Source organism: Lampris incognitus, chromosome 13, assembly GCF_029633865.1.
Source record: "Lampris incognitus isolate fLamInc1 chromosome 13, fLamInc1.hap2, whole genome shotgun sequence".
Taxonomy (NCBI): domain Eukaryota; kingdom Metazoa; phylum Chordata; class Actinopteri; order Lampriformes; family Lampridae; genus Lampris; species Lampris incognitus.
The window spans coordinates 20464349-20485908 of record NC_079223.1 but is presented as its reverse complement, the minus strand read 5'-3'; the positions used below and the strand labels follow the sequence as shown (position 1 = coordinate 20485908).

The 21560-nt window shown below is 43.1% G+C and overlaps 1 pseudogene; it reads left to right on the top strand.

Moving 5' to 3' along the window:
* The first annotated feature begins 751 nt into the window (after positions 1 to 751).
* Positions 752 to 15662, top strand: LOC130123182 (solute carrier family 22 member 7-like; annotated as a pseudogene).
* The last annotated feature ends 5898 nt before the right edge of the window (positions 15663 to 21560 follow it).

Sequence of the window (21560 nt, the reverse complement as noted above, 5' to 3'; positions counted from 1 at the left end):
TTTCCCCTGCCTGTCTGTATGTGTGTGTGTGTGTATGTGGTGTGGGCATGGCTTCCTTGCCTGGCACTCTCCGGCTCTCTCCTGATTGCAGCTCATTCACCTTACATGCCCAGTCTGCACACCGGCCTTCTGTCAAATCATCAACTCAATGGTATATCTACTCCGGTTCTCCACCCACTCTTCGCCAGATCATTGTTCCAACAACAGTGGTAGGCACTCACTTTCGGCCGGTCTGTAATAGCATATTCAGGGTTATTATTCCTCGTTTTTTTTTTTTGCATTACTTGTATTTACCGTGCTTCCAGGATAACTGCTCTGCCTGCCTGCCTCGCTTACTAAACCCCAGAGCTTATCCTCAGCCAGCCACGCTCACTCCCTCGTCCACCTGTCCTCCTCAGCTCAACGCCGCTAACTACCGTCCAGCTCAGCTCCGCATCCATCATCACCTCTCTACCTTCTACCTTGCCTGTCATTCTCATTCCCCTGTATTCCTATAATGAACCCCTTTTTACATCACTTAACTCCATTGTCTGCATTTGGGTCCACCTCTACTGATCGTAACATCTAGAATTTAAAGCTACTCTCAAATACCTGGATAGGTGAGTAACATTTATTCACAATATTTCCTTTGCCCCTGAGTCACTTCACTGTGTAGTTACATTTTTCTTTTTTAGGAAGTGTTGCCATTGTTAACCAATTCTGCTTCTGTTTGCAATATGTCCAATTCAGAATCAGTGGAAAAGGTTCGAGGATGAAGTTTGAGAATATTCTTGAGGAAACGGGTGGCTTCGGGCGTTTTCAAATACTCATCATCGTCTTGCTCTGTGCCCCTCGAGTAATTCTGCCCTGCCACTTCTTGTTGAATAACTTCATTGCGGCAGTACCTTCTCATCACTGTGATATAAGCACCCTGGATGATGGGGGACTCTTCAGCAATCTAACGCACCAGAAGAAACTGGCGGTTAGCATTCCCAGCCAGGAAGATGGGAGTTTAAAATCCTGTGAGATGTTTGCAAAGCCCCAATTACACCTGCTCGCCGGTGTTCCGAATGTTACCAACCTGCCTACGGTTAAGTGTCAGGGTGGATGGCTTTATGACAACACCACCTTCACCTCCACTTTGGCAACAGAGGTAAAAATAACCAATTGTGTATCAAAGAAAGTTGAATCGGTTCATCTGGCTGTCAATAAACGGTTGTGTCCAGATGAATTGATCCATTTTCTTACCTGGATTATTGAGCATGCATAAAGCCAACCAATCGTGTAGTGATCATTTTTGTGGTAACTTCTGCACTGCAGTCAGAAATTCAGAATTAGCACTGACCAACTGACACTGACTTTTGCAGCCCATGATCAGTGAGTAATTACTGTTGTTCACCTTGGGGTGTAAAGGTTGAAGTTGTTGAAGTAGATTAAAAAAAAACAAATAGATGAAACAGGAAGAAAAGCCACCAAATTAGAGGTCATCGCTTCCTTGCTAGGTTTGTATCATGACTAAGTAGAAGAGGATCATGAATTTCTGAAATGCCTGCTCCCATAATTGATCTTCTTATAATCCTCTGAAGAAACTCCGAGGTTGAGTCCACACATTTAGTAACTCAAAACTGACTCTTTATTGCTTGAAAGCAAGAGCAGATCTACCCTCAATAAATGCCTTGGCACCTCTGTTGTTTAGGTTAATGTTTAGGTCACAAGACCTTTAGCACCTCCATAATAACCTTGTTGGTTTCAGACCAGCATTTACACAACTCTTAAAAGACACCTTACAATTAAAAAAAAAAACTGAACTTGTTCCCAGATATTTAAATACTCCATCATAGAGCAGTCTGTAAATACAATGATACGTCTTCATATACATATAAGCTGCAGTTGTATGGTGAGACACCTCAAATCTTAAAAACATTTTGCTTGGCTTCAAAATGTTGTGCCGGTGCCACTGCTTAAAAGACTAAAGAACATCTCAAAGTAAAGCAGGGCAAATTTACTTATATTGCACATTTCATACACAAAGCCATAAAAAAAACCCAAAATGAAATAAGACATACAGAACAGGATAAAGAGCTTAAATAACAAGTACATTAAACGAGTAAGACAATGAATTAAAGAAATTGCATGTGAAAATGATTAAAGTGTAACTGTGAATATTCAGTTAAAGGCCAAGGTGAACGTGAAAGATGTTGGCCTAGTTTCACAAGTGGTCAGAGTCCGGGCAAGTCATACATCTGCTGAAGCTATGTGTAACACAGTAACCAAATGCTGCCCCCCCATGTTTAGTTTTAACTTCGGGAAAAGTCAGCAGATTAGTCCCAGACGACCTGAGAGGTCCAGAGGGTTCATATGGCGGAGTGAAGACAGGGGTGTGTCTCGCTCCTACACCACTGTGAGATTTGTAAATGAGCAGCAGTATTTTAAAGTATCACATTAAAATATTTCAAAACCTCTGGTGTATGTCAACATTAAGTACCAACTTGGAAGATCTGCTAGAAGTAATATAAGAAGTAAGAGCTTCAAGAATTCAATGCATAAGACTGTGATATTACCATGTAAAGTATCTTTATTAAGATTTTCATCGTCATCATTAGGCTGGTGGCGATATTTTATAGGATTCTGAAATGAAACGAAACAAAATGAAGGGAAAGGGAGTGAAAGGAAACTAAACATGGGTTGGAGGGGTGTCCAGTTAGCGTAGCGGTCTATTCCGTTGCCTACCAACACAGGGATCGCTGGTTCGAATCCCGTTGTTACCTCCAGCTTGGTTGGATGTACCTACAGACACAATTGGCTGTGTCTGCGGGTGGGAAGCCAGATGTGGGTATGTGTCCTGGTCGCTGCACTAGTGCCGCCTCTGGTCAGTCAGGGCTTCTGTTCAGGAGGGAGGGGGAACTGGAGGGAATAGCATGATCCTCCCATGCGCTACATCCCCCTGGCGAAACACCTCACTGTCAGGTGAAAAGCAGCAGCTGGCGATTCCACATGTATTGGAGGAAGCTTATGGTAGTCTGCAGCCCTCCCCGGCTTGGCAGAGGAGGAGGAGCAGTGACCAGGACAGATTAGAAAATAGGGTAATTGTCCCTCCATGAATTGCCACCTTAATGTGGTGGAGGAGTTTGGGTGTCCCAGTGATCGTGGGAGCTGTGTTGTCGGGGGCAATAGCTCCTGGTAGGGTCTCCCAAGGCAAATTGGCTCCAGAGGAGGGGCCAGACAAAGAGCGATTCCCAAGAAACCCAATAAAATTACAACAGCAGAGCTACAGCACCTCGCCCAGAAAAGGGAAACTGGGGCCCCCTCCTGGAGCCAGACTTGAGAAGGGAGCTCCCCAGTGAGCGTCTGGTGGCCGGGCCGTGGCCCATGGGGCCCAGTTGGGCCCAGCCCGAAAAAGCAACATGGAGCCACCACCCCATGGATCCACCACCTGTGGGGATGAGCATTGGGGTAGGGTGCAATGCAGGCCGGGTGGCAGGCATAGGTATATGCTAATTTCCAGCATCGCAGACTGGTCCTCGGGGAATGTCACCTCTCTGGCAGGGAAGGAGCCTCACCTGGTGTGGGGGGTGGAGCGGTAACAACTAGATATAGTTGGGCTCACCTCCATACATATCATGGGCTCTGGTACCAAATTCCTGGAGAGCGGCTGGTATCTTTACTTTTCTAGGTAATTGGCCAAGTACAATTGGGAAGAAAAAAAAAGGGGGGGGAGATGGGTTGGCGAGAGAGAGAAAGGGTGATACATCAACCCAAACTGTGCCTTGTGTTATCTATCCTTATATTTTTGGGGACCTGATATACTAACATGCAACTGATCTAACGACTGTGGCACTATGATTGTGTTGCTCTCTTTTTTTTTTCCAGTGGGACCTTGTCTGTGATAGAAAAAGCATGAATAAAGCAACAGGCACAATCTTCTTCCTTGGGGTTATGATTGGAGCGATTGTTTTTGGAGCCATCTGTGATAAGTATATTTACACTAGGCTGTTTTTTTTTTTTACCTGTTATTTGTGTCAGTTACGCAATCCATCCACCTTTATTGTCATTTCAATTTACTTTGTTGACTCTATTATATGTTCTTACAGGTTTGGGAGGAAAAACACTCTTTTGGCCTCGTACATCATAGTAATTGTATTTGGCCTTTCCAGTGCATTCTCAAACTCCTACTTCTTGTTTGCTGTATTGCGATTTCTCACTGGTCTTGGACTTGCAGGAATCACTATTATCTCAATTGTTCTGAGTAAGTACGTCTCTACGCCAAGATATACTACATGCAGTCCTTGCAAAAATTACATCATTGATTCATCGCCGGTAAAGAAAAGATAAAAAGCATAACTTTTTATGCATATACTCTTTATTACTTTGGTCTGTATGTTCTGTAATTAGACACTAAACTTTCCTTTTCACCTCAGTATTACTTAACAGGACTCTTAAAGTGACAGGTTGAAAAAAATGTTTTTTTTTTTAATTTCAATGTTCTTTGTGCCTTTGAGAGAGTATCATATGAGCAGCAGATAGTTTCTCTTGCTAACCAGATAGTTTCTTGTTCTCACAAGAAAATATTGACCGTCGTCTTTATGCATGCTCAATAATCCAGGTAAGGGAATCACAGAAAGTTGAATCAGTTCTTCTGGACACAACGTTTATTGAGAGAAATGTTTCATCACTCACCTAAGTGACCTCTTCAGTCTCAACTGACTGCAGGTATCCCCACCCTTAGAAGAGCTAAGGTGCAGGAGGTGTCATCGATAGCCAGTTAGGAAGCCATTATTATTGAATCTAGTTGATATAACACTATTGTTTTGCAGAAACACTTCTTTGTCACTCCATCCTTCGTACCTTTGTCACAGAACATATATTGTTTACCTGATTTTATTGGAATGATTTGGGAACGGGTTTTCTGACACAGTTTAGTTAAAGTGAAATCAGAATGCATGATGAAGTATCCTATCATGTGTGGTAAAATGCCAGTTTTGATCCCGTCTTTTTCCCTCCTTCCTGTCCATCAAGGTATTGAGTGGGCTGATGTTCACCATAGAGCATTTATTGGTGTGATTGGCAGCATGGCCTGGTCAGTAGGTAACATGCTGCTGGCAGGCTGTGCATATCTGGTGAATGACTGGCGAATGCTGATTATAACCGTCACCGCCCCAATAGGTGTTGCAATTTTAACTTGGTGGTAAGAGAAACAAAGTTTATATTCATACATTGGGATGATTAGATTGTATGATCATATGACAAGCTACGAACACTTACGCTCTGCATTGTGCTCAACACTTAAAGGGTTTTGGAAGTGGATCTTTGAGAAATGAGTTGGACATTATTACCCTGTCCTATCTGTCTGTCTGTCTGGCCATCTTTCTGGTCGTCTGTCTGGCTGTCTGGCCATCTGTCTGTCTGGTCATCTGTCTGGCCATCTGACCATCTGTCTGGCCATCTGACCATCTGTCTGTCTGGCTGTCTAGCCATCTGTCTGTCTGGTCGTCTGTCTGTCTGGCCCGTCTGTCTGGTTGTCTGTCCGGCTGGCTGTCTGGCTGTCTAGCCATCTGTCTGTCTGGCCGTCTGTCTGTCTGTCTGTCAACAATGTTATAGAAAATGGCTTCAGCTAATGACATGAAAATTTTCAGGAGCAGCGCATAATGGTCCCTAGATGACCTTATTAAACATGGAGGGTAAATGGGTCAAGGTCAGAGTAAAGGACACGATAAAGGTCATAATCATATTTTAGACATAATTTGGTTAGAAATGGTTCAATTTAATGTAAAATGTTCGCAACTCTCCATTTAAAAGCCATCCCCCTATCCATTATTATAGTCAGAGATTATTTTGAAGACTGGTAGTGGTCAGGGTGGGGTTTGTTGGGCCTGCCACCACTTTACACTGCTCTCTACAAAAAGATAGCTTGCAAGAATAAAACACAGTAGACCCATAGGCCATAATTTCAGCAAATTATGGGAAATTCTTATTGTCATTTTTATTTCCATATTATTGTGGCCCAATGACTGCTGGGATAGGCTCCAGCATCCTGGCGACCCTGAGAGCAGGATAAGCGGTTTGGATAATGGATGGATATTATTGTTTATTATTCAAGCACATTTTTGTCTATCATTTAATGTGTGAAGAATCTCAAAACATCTGCTTTATAACATTAATTGTTTTGAGGATAAGAAAAACAGGGGTTTGGAATTTTTTCACCAAGTCTACTGGTTAGAACATTTTTCCCAAATACGCAAATACAACTCTTAATATGGAAGCTTTGCCAAAAGTTTGGTTATGGTTAGCACTTTAATAATGTGCACACAATATATGGACTTCAATTGCAGGTGGATACCCGAATCAGCCAGATGGCTTCTAGTGAATGGTAAAGTGGAAAAGGCCCAGTTTTACCTTGATAAATGTGCTAAATTCAACAAGAGAGAAAATTTGTCGCCCAAATTGAAGCTGACGGTAAGTTTGAGTATGAGTTCATTTAAATCAAGTTTGCCTATTTTTGTTATTGTCAAACAATATTTAGAATCCATCATATTTTATTAATCTCACATAATTCATTCCAAATTAGTTTATCCACTAATTGTATGGACATAATTTTCAGCATCATTATCATTTGCATTGGCATATGCATAAAGCATCACACATCAGAATTAATACAGTTTTGAGTTGTTGCAAGGTGCACTGCACATGGTGAAATTAAAAAAGAGGATAAGTGTCTTACAAGCTTGGCAGTTTTAATTAAACCTGAACTACAAAGTGGGTCGTTTCAAGCCATAGGGCCAGCCTTCCCTTGTGCCTAGGTTTGTTATTACATTTTAGTTTCTGAACTACTAATAAGTAAATTCTGCAGCACACCGGCAAACAGTGAAGTGGGATTAATTCAGTTAAAATCACAGATATCTCTGAGGCACTTGGACAATAATCTATTTCAGTGGTTTGGGAGCCATAAGGATACGGATAAATTTTTAAGAGGTCAATTTTGCACTACTGCACTAGGTTACCTAGTCATCTTTTTCCATCGTTTTTCAAGAACTATAGTAGGAATTCAGATTGCAGAGTAGATTTTGCCTTAATGGGGAACTGCAATGTACAAGTACAGCCTCTAATTTTGTATTTCAACACAGACATTGTCCATTAATGAGCTCTTGGAAGACCAGAACAAAAACTATAACTACCTTGATCTAATCAGGACCAGGAAGATGAGACAATTGTCTCTGTTGATTGGGATTGCGTGGTGGGTATTTGATCTAAAAATGTCTACCTATTCCGTCTGCTCATTAGCTGTAAAAAAAAAAGAAGTATTTATTTCATTGCCAGTGGAGGTCCTTTATATACTTAGCACAAAAAGTAAGGAAATTTGTGTTTGGTAGATTATTTCTTTGTTGTAACAATGCTTCTTGGCAATAAATCTTATACCGTTGGAAAGCCTGTTTATTTCCCTTTTAAATGGTCCCACATTTGTAAGGAACATGCATTTGTGGGATGAGCAGCAGAGCTGAGTATGTGGGTTGTGCCCATGAAAAATTTGCCAAATCTTCTCTGTCAATGCCAAACAGCTTATTTTGCTGTTGCTATTCGACTCTTGCTTTGAGCTTCTGGTACCCCAGGTGCTGACAATCAGGTGCCTGATATAAGATTTATTGCCAAGGAGCATTGTTACAACAAAGAAATAATCTACCAAACACACATTTCCTTACTTTTTGTGCTAAGTGTAGATATGGACAAAGTGTTCAAAGTAGCACCATACAATGCTGTTTGGTTTAAGTCTTTAAATAAGGACTGGTATCAAGAACACAATGCAATTATGTTTCATTGTTGTATTTTAAGAGCTAAATTTAAACTTCAGTAACATAAATTAGCACTGGTTTTGTTTTCATGACCTTGCAGGTATGGCGTAGCCTCAACATATTATGGAATCAGCCTGAACATAACTGGATTTGGTTTGAACATCTACCTCACCCACTTCATCTATTCTGCCGTTGAATTGCCTGCCAAGTTTATGACCTATTTTTTCCTCAAGATCATTGGACGAAGGAAGTGCCTCGCAGGCAGCCTTTTATTCACTGGAACCTGCGTTGCTATAAACATCTTTGTTCCTAAAGGTTTTATATCAAATGCTGTGAATGTTTTATACTAAATATAATAGCTACAATAAATCCTAGTTACACTTTACTTTTATGGTCTAAGATTTAAATTGGACAAACTTGATCTGTGCTTGAGTGTTAAGCAGTTAGCTTCTTTTTTCTGTTATGCTTTGAAAAATATAGTTATCTACCAGATCCAAAATTTCACAGAAGATTTTTATGGTTTACACCATGGTCTGGGTGAATACTCAATTCTGATTGGCTGCAGGGTGACCATTAATTCATGATAATGGATACCTACTAAGTAGTTCCGGTGAAACTGTCTGTTCACCAATCTAAATGAATGCGCTGGCTAAAATGAGTAATTCATGCAACTAGCTATGTCAGGCTGCGGCAGACAATACAGATGGCTTAGCATTTGTCTGTGAAAATTTTGATTTGAGGACAATGACATGGTTGGCTAGCTGGCTAGTCTTGTTAAACATACTGTCAAATTATATTTACTGTTTGTTCACCGTACACAATATTATCAACTTTAAATCTTGCTAACATACTGTGGCGAGCTGGCGTGAAAGGAAGCAAGAGACAGAGATCTGTTTGAATGGCAGCTCCCATGTCCCATACACCGCACGACCCCGGTGCCCTTTTATTTTGGCCTCCAAAATGGGCCTACGGTCAGTCAGTGAGTAAAATGGTCGTTACCCAGTTCGAGTCGCATCCCCAAACAAACAACACATCAATAACCAAAATATGAACTAAAACACAATTTTAACCCGAACATTAACAGTCCCATGAGCCCCCTGCGCTTCCCCAGCACAGAGCCGCCATCAGTCAGAGCAAGCTTTCTGGCTCATAGCTGAGCCAAAGGGTACTATGAGCTGAGCGGACTAGAAATATCTCCCGTTGCCAAATCGTATCTAAGGTTCGTCCTATTTACTGGATGTTTTCATTGCACAATACTCTTAAGGGATCGTAATGATTGTTCCATGTATTAGTCAAACCGGGAGTGAAGTGAAGTGAAATCCTGAAGGGAAACTGAATTATGGCTTGTGAAAAACTTAGATTTTGATTGCAAAACATGTGAAAACATTAATTAATGGTCTTGATTTTTTTTTCTTTTTTTATCAAGTGACCATGGCAGGATAATGCCCTTCGAGGTATCCATAATCAGGAATTAGTGGAGTCTGCAGAAGCAACCGTCCGACTGGCCTCCCCGTCATCCATTAATTCCTGATAATGGACCCCTCGTCGAGCATTATCCCTAACAAGTCTTTGTTTTATTTGAATATATTGTTATATGTCCTCATTTGTACTAAGTGTTGAGTTGGTTTAAGTTGATGTATTTATTCTATGTAGGTTTGTGGCATGTACGTACCTTTGTGGCCATGCTTGGGAAAGGGCTTTCAGAGGCTTCCTTTACTACCATATTCCTTTTCACAACTGAGCTTTATCCCACTGTTGTAAGGTAAGTTATAATAGTGCACTTTTCATTTTGTTCATTCTTAATGACCCTCAGTTCAGTTGTACACCAGTATATAGGCCTACACCTCACTTCACTGTAATTCAGTTAAACCAATTATTGCAACTTAATCAAAAATGGCTTTACTGGCTGCTGTCTCACGTTAATCTTGTGATTAAACTTATCTTTCATTCTTCAGTGAAAGATACATTTTTACAATCTGGGACTTAGTTTGTTGGAATAGATGGGTTTCATCGGAATAGAAGCACATGTAAACCTGCTGGGCATTACTGACTGTTGCACCTCTTGGGTCAGCTGCCAGTGTTGTCAGCTATGATGTCTCCCTGTCCTTCTCCTGGATCGCCACCTTGTCGTGGAGAAGCACAGAGCTCGGCTCCTGGTAGGGTCACCCAAGGTGGATAGGTCAAAGTGGAGGTTCCAGACAAAGCGCAATCCAACAAAGACCTCAACAGTGAAAGTGGTGGAAGATGTCTCCTGGTCACAACAGCAGTGAAGGCAGATGAAGGCTGCAACAGAGAGTGGTCCCAATCATCTTGGTTCTCCATGCCGTTGGACTCTGGCCACCCCCTGCCAAGGACTGTGTGGTAACCACGGTGGCATCCGCCACTCCATGTAAAAAGCTGTCACACACAGGCATCCTCCCATTATGCACCTCCAGGATCGGTCTCCAAGCCCACCTGAAGACCCAGAAGGACTCAGAAAGAGAACAGTCATACTCGACCCTGAATGACCACCGATGGTGATGGTGATGGCAATGGGATGGTGTCTCGCTGTCGTTCCCTGCTGTTGCCTGCAGCTGACCCTAGGATGCCTAGGATCCATGCCTTCCCCATGCCTGGCTGCTGTCTCACTTACGTTAATCTTGTGATTAAATTTATCTTTCACTCTTAGATGAAAGTTCTTTTTACTGTTTTAAAGGATTTTAAAGGAGTTAACATTACACAGTTGATAACACACTAGTATTGCGAATACGATGCCATGTATTAGCAATACTAATGATGCAAATTTACAAAAAAATGCCAAAACTCTTCCATTGAAACTCTTTGGATCTTCTCAATATCTTTACATTGAGTGATCAGAAGGAAATCATATATATTGCTCTTGAATTATTATTTTATCACGTATCTAATAACATAATATCTTATTTGTAAAGTAAGGAGTTACGACACGATAAATATCGTGCTGTAGAGAATGTTTTCCGGGTGTTTGACTTTTCTGATCAGGTCTGTGTTGACTGTTGCCTGCGAGAAGACTGAGGTGCTCTTGGTTGATCCCATCTTGTCAAATTTGGTTGATGTATTTCATTATTTAGTCCCTCAGTTTTTGATGTTATTTTTTATTTTTTTTTGCCTCTGTCTAGGCAGAATGGTATGGGTTACACCAGTTTCATGAGTCGTCTTGGTGTATCAATAGCACCGCTTATTCTTCTTCTTGAGGATGTTTGGAAATATCTACCTGAGGTCATCATCTGCACTGTTGCCATTATGTCTGGCCTGGTGTCTTTACTACTCCCAGAGACACTTAATGTAAGGCTGCCAGAGACCATTGAAGACATTGAACAGCCAAGGTAACAATCTAATGAAAAGGGGAAGACTCATCAAGGTTGTTTCTACATGTCTGTCTTAAAACAATTTGGCTTCAAGGATAAATTTGCAGCTGTCAGTTTGCAACTTGTTTTGAAACATTGTGCAATTATATTGTTTTATTAGATAAGCAGTAAATACATCAGCTTTGATACAGTACGATGATATAGAATATATATCCAAAGTACTGCTACAACTTTCTGTATAATTTTCAGGAGTCATCACATCTCTTCTTCCACCACAGAGAAGACAGACGTTGTGCTGCAATCACAAGGCACAACAGACTTAGATGAGTGATGAGTTGATGAGGTGTTAGTACAGCATGGATCATGGACTTAAACACCCCGTCCCGTGAAAAATCACATTTTTCAATCTTGTTATATATTTTTAATGGAGGGTTTGTTAATGTAAAATTATCCAAAATGTTAGAACTTCTGTCGTCGCGAAAATACGACTAAAGCCCCTTGAGAATCTATCTTCCTGATTGTTAATATAATGAAACCATTTCAGGAAACCAATTTTCTTCCTTTATTAAATTACATAATTCAATATCAAAATATTAATTATTTTCAGTCTGTCAGCTGGTCTGATTTCAATTAGTTGCCAGCCAACATCATGCGAATCAGTGAGGTAGCTAGTCGTCAATACCTCTCAACCCATCAAAAATCGGCTGTGTTTGGGGGGGGGGGTTGCTAAAACAGTTATTACAAAACAAATGAAACTTCTGTGCTGAAAAAAATGGCACTTTGAACATTAATATTCCACAACAATACTAGTCTGACTGAATTAAAATCATTGGACTAGATCTTTAAGATATCCGTATAATCGTTGGTAGCCTACTTTGTTCAGAAAATGCTTATTATTGAAAGTAATCTCCACTGCTTTGTACAGATAAGAAAAATTATACAGTGGAAACTGATTATAGTTATCTATCTATCGATCCCATCTGGTATGTACATGTTATTTAGGAATGTTGACCACTCTCTGCCTTTGTCAGTGTCAGTGCCTGACCCAATTCAATCTCCATCAGGAAAAGTTTGTTTTTCTTTTCGTAGAGGTATGAATTCCAGAATAAGAACTTTGTTTCAGGCCAACATCATTTCTATTCCTCCAGCAACATTTTATTGGAGTAACTTTGTTAGTAATATTGACTGGAAGAAAGTTTGGTCCTTACCACAAAAGTTCCTTCTAGCAAATAAGGTCAAAGAAGTTTCATTTAAGTTGATCCATAGATGACGGCACATTGGCACAGTGGTTAGCGTGGTCGCCTCACAGCAAGAAGGTTGTTGAACACCGATGAACACTCTGTCTTGAATGCCCTTATGCTGACGTCACTGTGCAGAGGGGGGCGGGTGATTACTCTACAGGTGCTGCTAATTATGCTTTTCAATTAATAAACGGCCGGTTGTGTTTGTTTGGCATTCCGGTGAGACCAGAGATCCGATGGCTACCGTGTATCAGTTTGTCCCCGTTAATAGTGCTTTCTGCTAGCTATATGTTACCTACAAGGTCCTGATGGCAGCTGCAACAGGTTATGGGCCCAGGAGGGACGTGGGAACGCGTTGGAGCAGATTGTTTTTTGACGGGAGAGCGAACGTTACCTGTTTTTCCTGCGGGGAGAGGGGTCACATTGTCCGGGCCTGTCAGCAAAACGACCAGGGGGGCCAGCGGCCCAGGCAGTGGTGCACTCTCTGCAGGAGCACAACACACAGCGACGCCGCATGCAGACGGAGGAGGAGGGATGACGTGAAGCGCGCCACCATACTTACCGCCGACGAAGAGGAGCACGAGTTCGCATTCCGGGTCAGCGACGGACAGCGGGAGGGCTCCGAAGGTGGCCTGCTGGTGGACACAGGAGCGACATCCCACATCATCACCGACCAACGCAAGCTTAAGAGCTTCGACTCAACGTTCCAGCCAGCGAAACACACCCTGGAGCTGGCTGACGGGACCAGGACAACGGGTGTTGCCACGAGAAGAGGAGACGTGGAGGTGATTCTGGAGGACACCAACGGCCGACGGGTGAAAGCGACGTTGAGGGGAGCGCTGCACATTCCCTCCTACCCACAGGACATCTTCTCCGTGAAGACAGCAACTGCAAACGGTGCCTCAGTGACCTTTCAACAAGACAGAGACCAGCTCGTCCATAAGGACGGTACCAGGTTCGACATCAGCGAGCGCAACAGGCTCTACTACCTGAACACCTACGAGAATGGTGAGCATGCGCTCGAGAATGATGAAAATGATGAATGTCATGCATGCTATGATGTACAGACTTGGCACGAAATCCTTGGTCACAGCAATTATGATGATGTGTTAAAATTGCAAAGTGTCACTAAGGGAATGAGTGTTAAAGGCAAAACTGAGTGTAACTTGGTGCCATGTGAAATATGCATTCAAGGTAAATTTGCCCAAAGCAGAAATAGAGAGGCAGATGTAAAAGCTAAAGTCGCACTTGAACTGGTGCACACAGATTTAGCTGCCCCTATAGAGCCAACAGCCAAAGATGGATTCAAGTACATTTTGGGATTCACTGATGATTATTCAGGAGCAATATTTACTTATTTTTTGAAATCCAAGAGCGACACAGTGAAGGGCACAGAAAAGTTCTTTGCTGACGTTGCACCTTATGGCATTATGTCGAGAGATTTTCAGTCACTGCTTAGCAAAAATGTCAATAGATACGAGACCTCGGCCCCTTACTCGCCTCATCAAAATGGGACATCCGAGAGAAGCTGGAGAACATTGCTTGAAATGTCTAGATGTATGTTGCTTGAGAGTGGCCTGCCGAAAGAACTGTGGACATATGCAGTTCAGACTGCCGCGGTTATCCGTAACAGATGTTATAATGGGCGTGTAGGGCAGACTCCATACTACATGTTGACCGGGAAGAAGCCTGATCTTTCCAAAATGTATATTTTTGGCTCTGCGTGCTATGCATACAAACAAAATAAGAAAAAGCTTGATCCCCGATGTGAAAAGGGTATTTTTGTTGGTTATGACAAGAACAGTCCTGCATACTTGGTATACTATCCAGACACAGGGAAAGTATTTAAGAACAGGTTGGTGAAGTTCATTACAAAGAGCGCTACTGAATGTCACTCAGACAGACCAGGAAACCAGTGAATGTGTTCTGCCTAGAGAGGGCGCTAAGACCCAACCACAAATCGAGATGACGAGTCAGAGTACACAAGATGTAGAGCAATGTGAGTCAGACACCAACATGAGTGGGGAAGGTAGTCGTCCAAGGAGAGACCGGAGACCTCCCCCGTATCTAGATGATTATGAGTGTGATGACCAGGTTTTTACCAGCACTGACTACTGTTACAGGGTTATTTGTGATGTACCCCAAACCCTGAAACAAGCCCTAGGCTCACCAGAGTCCTCACTATGGGCTAAAGCTATGCAGGATGAGATGGGTTCCCTGAGGGAAAATGACACTTTTACCCTAACAACATTGCCAGAAGGTAAACATGCAGTGGGGGGCAGATGGGTTTACAGCGTTAAGGAAAACCCAGTTGAAACCACATATAAAGCAAGATATGTAGCTAAAGGCTATAGTCAAATTGAAGGGATAGACTATAGTGAGACCTTTTCCCCAACCGCTGATATGACCTCTGTACGCAGTTTAATGCAGGTTGCTGCCCAATATGGTTTGGAGCTGCACCAAATGGATGTAAAAACTGCATATTTACATGCTCCCATTGACTGTGAGCTATACATGGAACAGCCAGAAGGTTTTGAGGTTAAGTCTCAAACTGGTGAGAGACTAGTCTGTAGGCTCAACAAGTCACTCTATGGCCTGAAACAGTCAGGACGAAACTGGAATAAAACGCTGCATGATTTCCTTTGCCAAAATGGTTTTGTTCAGAACCCAGCTGACCACTGTGTTTACAGCAAACAAACTGGGAGTGAGAGAATCATTTTGATTATCTGGGTCGATGATCTTCTTATTGCAGCGAGTGACAGTCAAACCCTCAGGAATGTGAAAGAGCTATTGGGAGACCAATTCAAGATGAAAGATCTTGGTAAACTAAAACATTTCCTTGGTATTGTCTTTACACAGGGAGATGGTGAAATAAAGATGAACCAAAAGAGGTACATCACAAAAATCCTGGAGAGGTTTGACATGACTCACTGTAGACCAAGATCGACCCCATGTGAGAACAAACTGAAATTTGATGATGAAGGTAACCCTGTTGATTCGAGGAGGTACCGAGAAATGGTTGGCAGTTTGATCTATGTAATGACAAGTACTAGACCAGACCTTAGCTTCATTGTAAGTGAACTGTTACAACACCTGTCTGACCCAAGAGAGCAGCATTGGGTAGCTGCAAAGCATGTGCTCAGATATTTGAAGGGAACTGTTAACCATGAATTGTGTTACAAGAGACTCCTCCAGCACGTGAAACAGGCAGTCTACCAAGCAGGCATCTGGACCACCAGTACACAAACCCACCAAGCCATTCCTTCTCCAGAGAGCTACGGATGGACCAAGGAATTGGGATCATGGGTGCCAGTCTGGCTAACAATTCCTGAGGTCTCCAGAGCTTGCAGAGAGCTCATCAGATGCTCATGTAAAGGGGATTGTAGCTCTTGCAAATGCAGCACTGGAAATTTGGACTGCTCACCTCTTTGCAAATGCAACTGTAACAGATGGACACAATAAACAGTAACTCACTTTTTCTACCCCATGTTTTCACATTAAGATGCATGTTCATTTGTATTCATCATTGCATTAAATGTGTTGATAATACTTAATGTTTGGGGACTTTATTTCTGTAAAAGTTGGCCAACTTTATCACATTTGGAAGTGATTTTATGATGCATATTGTCTGAAAAATACTAGGCGGATTTTCAGATACTTCATTGACAGTGTTGCAATTTGATATTTTGAATTGAGATTTTCCAGGGGCTCCTACCCTAAAATCCAATAACTGACCCTAAGGAACCATCCTACCAAAAATGCCGCTTTTATCCGCTTCGTAACGATCATTTCACTAAGCCACCGGATTATGGATCGTATAGCTGTTAAGATACTCTTCACAAAACCAGTCAGGGTTATAAGAATGTCTGTTTGAATAGCCTGTACATTGTATCATAGTTATGTTAATGTTTAGAACTCACTTTGGTGCATACTGTATCATTGTGTCATGTTGAATGTTTTAGAAGACAGCTCACGCCAATAGTTAGCTAGTGCCAAGCGCTAGCTTAGTCAGTGAAGCATTGGGGAATTGTGTAGCATTAAAGATACGTGACACTTATCCTGTTGACTTTAAAGCCATTCGGCTTAAGTGGTTAGCGCACCTAAATGGTTTGTATTGAGGCTACACCGTGATTGCACTGATTTTGTGTAAATGAATTATATATATATATATATATATATATGTGTGTGTGTAGTGATTAAGTAATGATATTGCAATTCATATACATGTTAATGGAAAGCATATTGTAAGACGTTCTGAATGAGAAGAAATTGAGGTCTCATGTTAGAAACAGATGTAGAATGAAATACTTACTATTCTGCACTATTTGTGTAGATTGTTTTTTTTTTTTTTTTAACTACCAGATAGAATTTGGAAGATTGTGATGGCAAGCCCAGCCCAGTGGGACTGTGGATGATCATAGAAGCGGTGGCCTACCATAGGATCTATCCCAGGAAACGGCTGACAAGCCTGAATCATTCATCCAGACACCAGATAAGAACCCATACACACTAGCCTATTTCCTCTACCAGGGTAGAAATAGTCATCGTTGAAGTATATTCAATACACTCACGGATCAGGAACTGAACTCTTGGACCAACACATACACTCAAGGACAAGGAACTACATTTTTCTTTCATCTCAAACTGCTAAAGCTCATTGAGGGTTGTGATTTGAATGAGGTTTTCTTTGGTTTATTATTTTATTTACTTTAAAGAGCTCTATTTTGTTTTATTTCTTTTTTATGTAAAAGTCAGCGTTGTGTATATTTTGCTGTTGTGAGGCAACAAAATTGTCAACTGTTCAACTACACATCAACTCCTCTCATGAGTTAGTCAAGGCAAACCCCTCACCGAACCTAGTTGAGCAAGTGGTGACGGGAGGGCTCTGGAATTGTCAGTTTGCAGTGCCGAAAGCTGAGTTTATCTCAGGCTATACGTCCTTGCTCTCCCTCAACTTTCTTGCTCTAACTGAGACCTGGATTATGCCAGAAAATATTATCACACTCGCAGCTCGGTCTGATGTGTACTCTTTTTCTCACACTCCCAGAGCTGGGAGGTGGGGTGGTGGTACTGGCCCGCTAATCTCCCTGAAATGGAAATACTCTCTTTTTTTTCCATTCCACAATTTTCTGCGCCCTCTTTTGAATTTCATGCTGTTATTGTTTCTTATCCAGTCAAACTCCCCATCGTGGTTGTGTACCGTCCACCGGGCCCCCTCTGTGATTTTCTGGAGGAGCTTGACACACTTGTCTCGCACTTCCCTGTTGATGACTCTGCACTTATCCTTCTTGGTGACTTCAACATCCACTCTAACAAGCTAGATCCTCTTCTCTCTTTCCTCTCCTCCTTTGACCTTCACCTCTCACCCTCTCCTCCTACCCACAAGGCCGGCAACCAGCTGGACCTTATCTTTACTAGACACTGTCCTATTTCCAATCTCTCTGTTACTCCCCTCCAGTTCTGACCACTATTTTATGTCCTACTCTCTCTCCCTCTCTTCACCGCCCTCAGCCCCTTCCCCTACCCACATGGTTTCCACCCGTAGATGCCTCCACTGATCTTTCTTTCTGTTACCTCTATCCTCCCTACACCTGAATCTTTCTCTCTCCTACCCCCTGACACTGTGACTGATCTTCTTCTCTCTACCCTCTTCTCTGGACAATCTCTGTCCCCTCACCTCCAGGCCTGCACACCCAACTCCACCTGCCCCTTGGCTGACCGACTCAGTACGTACTGACAGAAAGAGCCTGAGAGTGGCAGAGCGCAAATGGAGAAAAGGCAAACTCCCAGAGGACTTTCTCAACTTCCAGTCTCTTCTTTCCACTTTCTCCTTCTCCCTTTCTGCTGCTAAGGCTGCCTTATCCAAAGGAGTTGAATCAAGTGCAACTGGACTCTCATCAGATCCTCCTTTTCTCACCACCCGGTTAGTGCTGCTTGCACTATCCCACCCTCTGCACCGTCCCTCACCTCTCCACATCCCACCTCGCTCCCCTCTCCCCCGATGAGGTTCTAAGCCTCATCACATCCAGTCGCCCCACCACATGCTCCCTTGACCCGGTCCCCTCCCCTCTTCTTCAGTCTATAGCACCTGAACTCCTTCCCTATCTAACCCACCTCATCAACACCTCCCTCCAGGCAGGATGCTTTCCATCTGCTAGAGTCACCCCCCCTCTCAAGAAACCATCACTTAACCCCTCTGACGTCAAAAACTACAGACCAGTTTCCCTTCTACCCTTTCTATTCAAAACTTTCGAACGTGATGTCTTTAACCAACTTTCTTTGTACCTCCACCAGAACAACCTCCTGGACCCCAACCAGTCTGGGTTCAGGGTGGGTCACTCGACAGAGACGGCCCTCCTTGCAGTGATAGAATCGCTGCACTCTGTGAGAGCAAACTCTCTCTCCTCTGTTCTGATACTCCTGGACCTGTCAACTGCGTTCGACACAGTGAACCACCAGATCCTCCTCTCTTCCCTCTAGGGGCTGGGTGTCACAGGCTCTGCACTCTCAATGTTTGCAACCTACCTGACGGGTCGCGTCTACCAGGTGACATGGAAGGGATCTGTGTCGGAGACTCGCAGACTGACTATAGGCGTTCCACAGGGTTCGGTTCTGGGTCCTCTCCTTTTCTCTCTGTACACGACATCCCTGGGTTCTGTTATTCACTCGCATGACTTCTCTTACCATTGTTATGCCGATGTCACCCAGCTGATCTTGTCCTTTCCTCCCTCTGACCCACAAGTAGAGACACTCATTGCTGCGTGCTTGACTGACATCTCGGAGTGGATGGCGACACGCCACCTAAAGCTCAATCTGGACAAGACAGAGCTGATGTTCCTCCCAGGGAAAGGTTGCCTGCACCGAGACCTTGCCATCACCATTGACAACACCGCGGTGATGCCAACTCAGACTGTGAGGAATCTGGGTGTGATTCTGGATGACCAACTGTCGTTTGCTGAAAACGTTGCATTGGTTGCTCGTTCCTGCAGATTCTGCTCTATAAAATCAGGAGGATTCGCCCATTCCTCGCCGACGAGATGGCACAGGTGCTCATCCAGGCTCTGGTCATCTCCCGGCTGGACTATGGCAACTCCCTCCTTGCTGGCGCCCCAGCGTCGGCCATCAGACCTCTGGAGCTTGTTCAGAAAGCTGCAGCTCATCTGGTGTTCAACTGCCCTAAGTTCTCCCACACAACTCCCCTTCTCATGTCCCTACACTGGCTCCTAGTAGCTGCTTGCATCCAGTTTAAGACTCTGGTGCTAGCCAACAGGGCTGTGAAAGGAACAGCTCCTTCCTCTCTACAGGCCATGGTCAAGCCCTACACCCCCGCCCAACCACTTCGCTCTGCTGCCTCGGGACGCCTGGTTGCCCCGTCGCTCAGAGGCCCTTGCTGTCAATCAACCCGGTCAGGGCTCTTTTCTGTACTGGCCCCACAGTGGTGGAATGAACTCCCCACTGATGTCAGAACAGCGGAGTTGCTGCCCATCTTTCGGCACAGGTTGAAAACTCACCTCTTTAAGAACTACTACCCTGTTACTTGTTCTTAGCACTTATTGTATTCACTCATTTAAAAAAAACAAACAAAAAAACTCTTACTTTTACTTTAGCACTGGTTTTGCTCTTAGATGCTTGTTTAGATGCACTTATGACCTCTGATGACTAGTAGTTCTCCTGATTTCCTACGTTAAATGCACTTATTGTAAGTCGCTTTGGATAAAAGCGTCGGCTAAATGACTGTAATGTAAATGTAATGTAGTTAGATGTTAGCGCCTTTACTGCCACCCCTAGTCTGCACTGGAGGCGCTACATAGACATGAAAGCTAAACATGTCTGATGGTCTTTTAAGAGGTGTATAAGCTTGGGCCTTCCTTATTTGAAGAGAAGCTCACATCGACGACCTTTCTGGGATGCAAACAGGTTAATCACCATGTCATTGAAGTCCAGTGATTTTTGAAGTCCCAGTCAATAGAGAGCATAGCCAGAGCGTTCAGTCTATCTTGTCCCATAGTACTTCGGAGGAATGATTTGATCCTCTTAAGTGTACTGAAACACGTCTTTGACTCTGCAGATGTCCTGGGGGTTGTGATAGCTATTTGTATTAATTTCAATGTTTCAGAATAAGTGCTCTAAAGATTGTCCTCAGATTGTTCCCTGAGCACAATCACGCACTGGCTTACACATGCCACGTCGGTTGTCTCATCAGCTTGCACAGCCACAAATGGTGCCTGCGATATTTCATCAGCCAATTTTTGTCATTAAACAGCTAACATACAATCAAGCAACTCATTTTGGCTTGTCTTAGACGTGTAACTTGGCAACCTGTGTGTTTGACAGTTGATCGGCTAACTGGCTATCCAAAAAAGAGAACTGGTCAACGGGGTCCAGAAACACGCCCCGCTGGAGTGAAGTCGGAGATTCGTCAGACCCCCGCAGAGCTAGCTCATGTGCCCCACAAAATTTAATACAGTCCACAATCCATGATAATGAATGCCTGTTTTTCTTTACCAGCTCTTTGTGTCTCTATAGAAATGCGGTGGCCGTCATCAAGTTGACAGGCGATGTTAACTTTACCCAGCATTGAGAGCTTTATGCTATTTCCAATGTGACTTGTGCTGCATTCATGTTTCCTAATTTTGTCACATAAATGTTTCAAATCCACAATTCCTTGTTGTGTCCAAGCTGTGTCCCCCAAAAAGCAAGCATGGGAAACAGAAAAGTAAATTCTTAGCTACACTTGCCGTTAGCCAGTCCTTTTGTTGAAACCAAGTAACAAAACTTACGATTTTGTGGTTTGTCCTTTTGTGTTATTTGAACATCGTTTGGATGATGTGTCCCCAGTCTCTTTACTTCCAATTTTTCCTCCAAAGACATTGAACATAATTGATGAAAAAGTAAATAACCCATTCCATTCATGCTAACGCCCGCGGCCACCATTGCCACAGACTTTAACTTTTCTCACTCTCACACAAGTAGCACACCACTTATGTACTGTCTGTGCTGTCATTGGTCAAAAGTCAGTGGCCTGTGGGCTGATTGAATTTAGCCCAAATGATCTGCAAATCAAGGAGGCGCACCAAGACACCTGTCACTCACGTAACACGAAGATGAATAGAAGCTGATGCAATTGTGCTTGGGCTGTAAAAATTAGCCCATTTAGATGTAGACGAGATGTGCTGTGATTTGTGGTTTCAGAGATAGGAACAGGATTTTACGACAGCAGCTGCAACAAG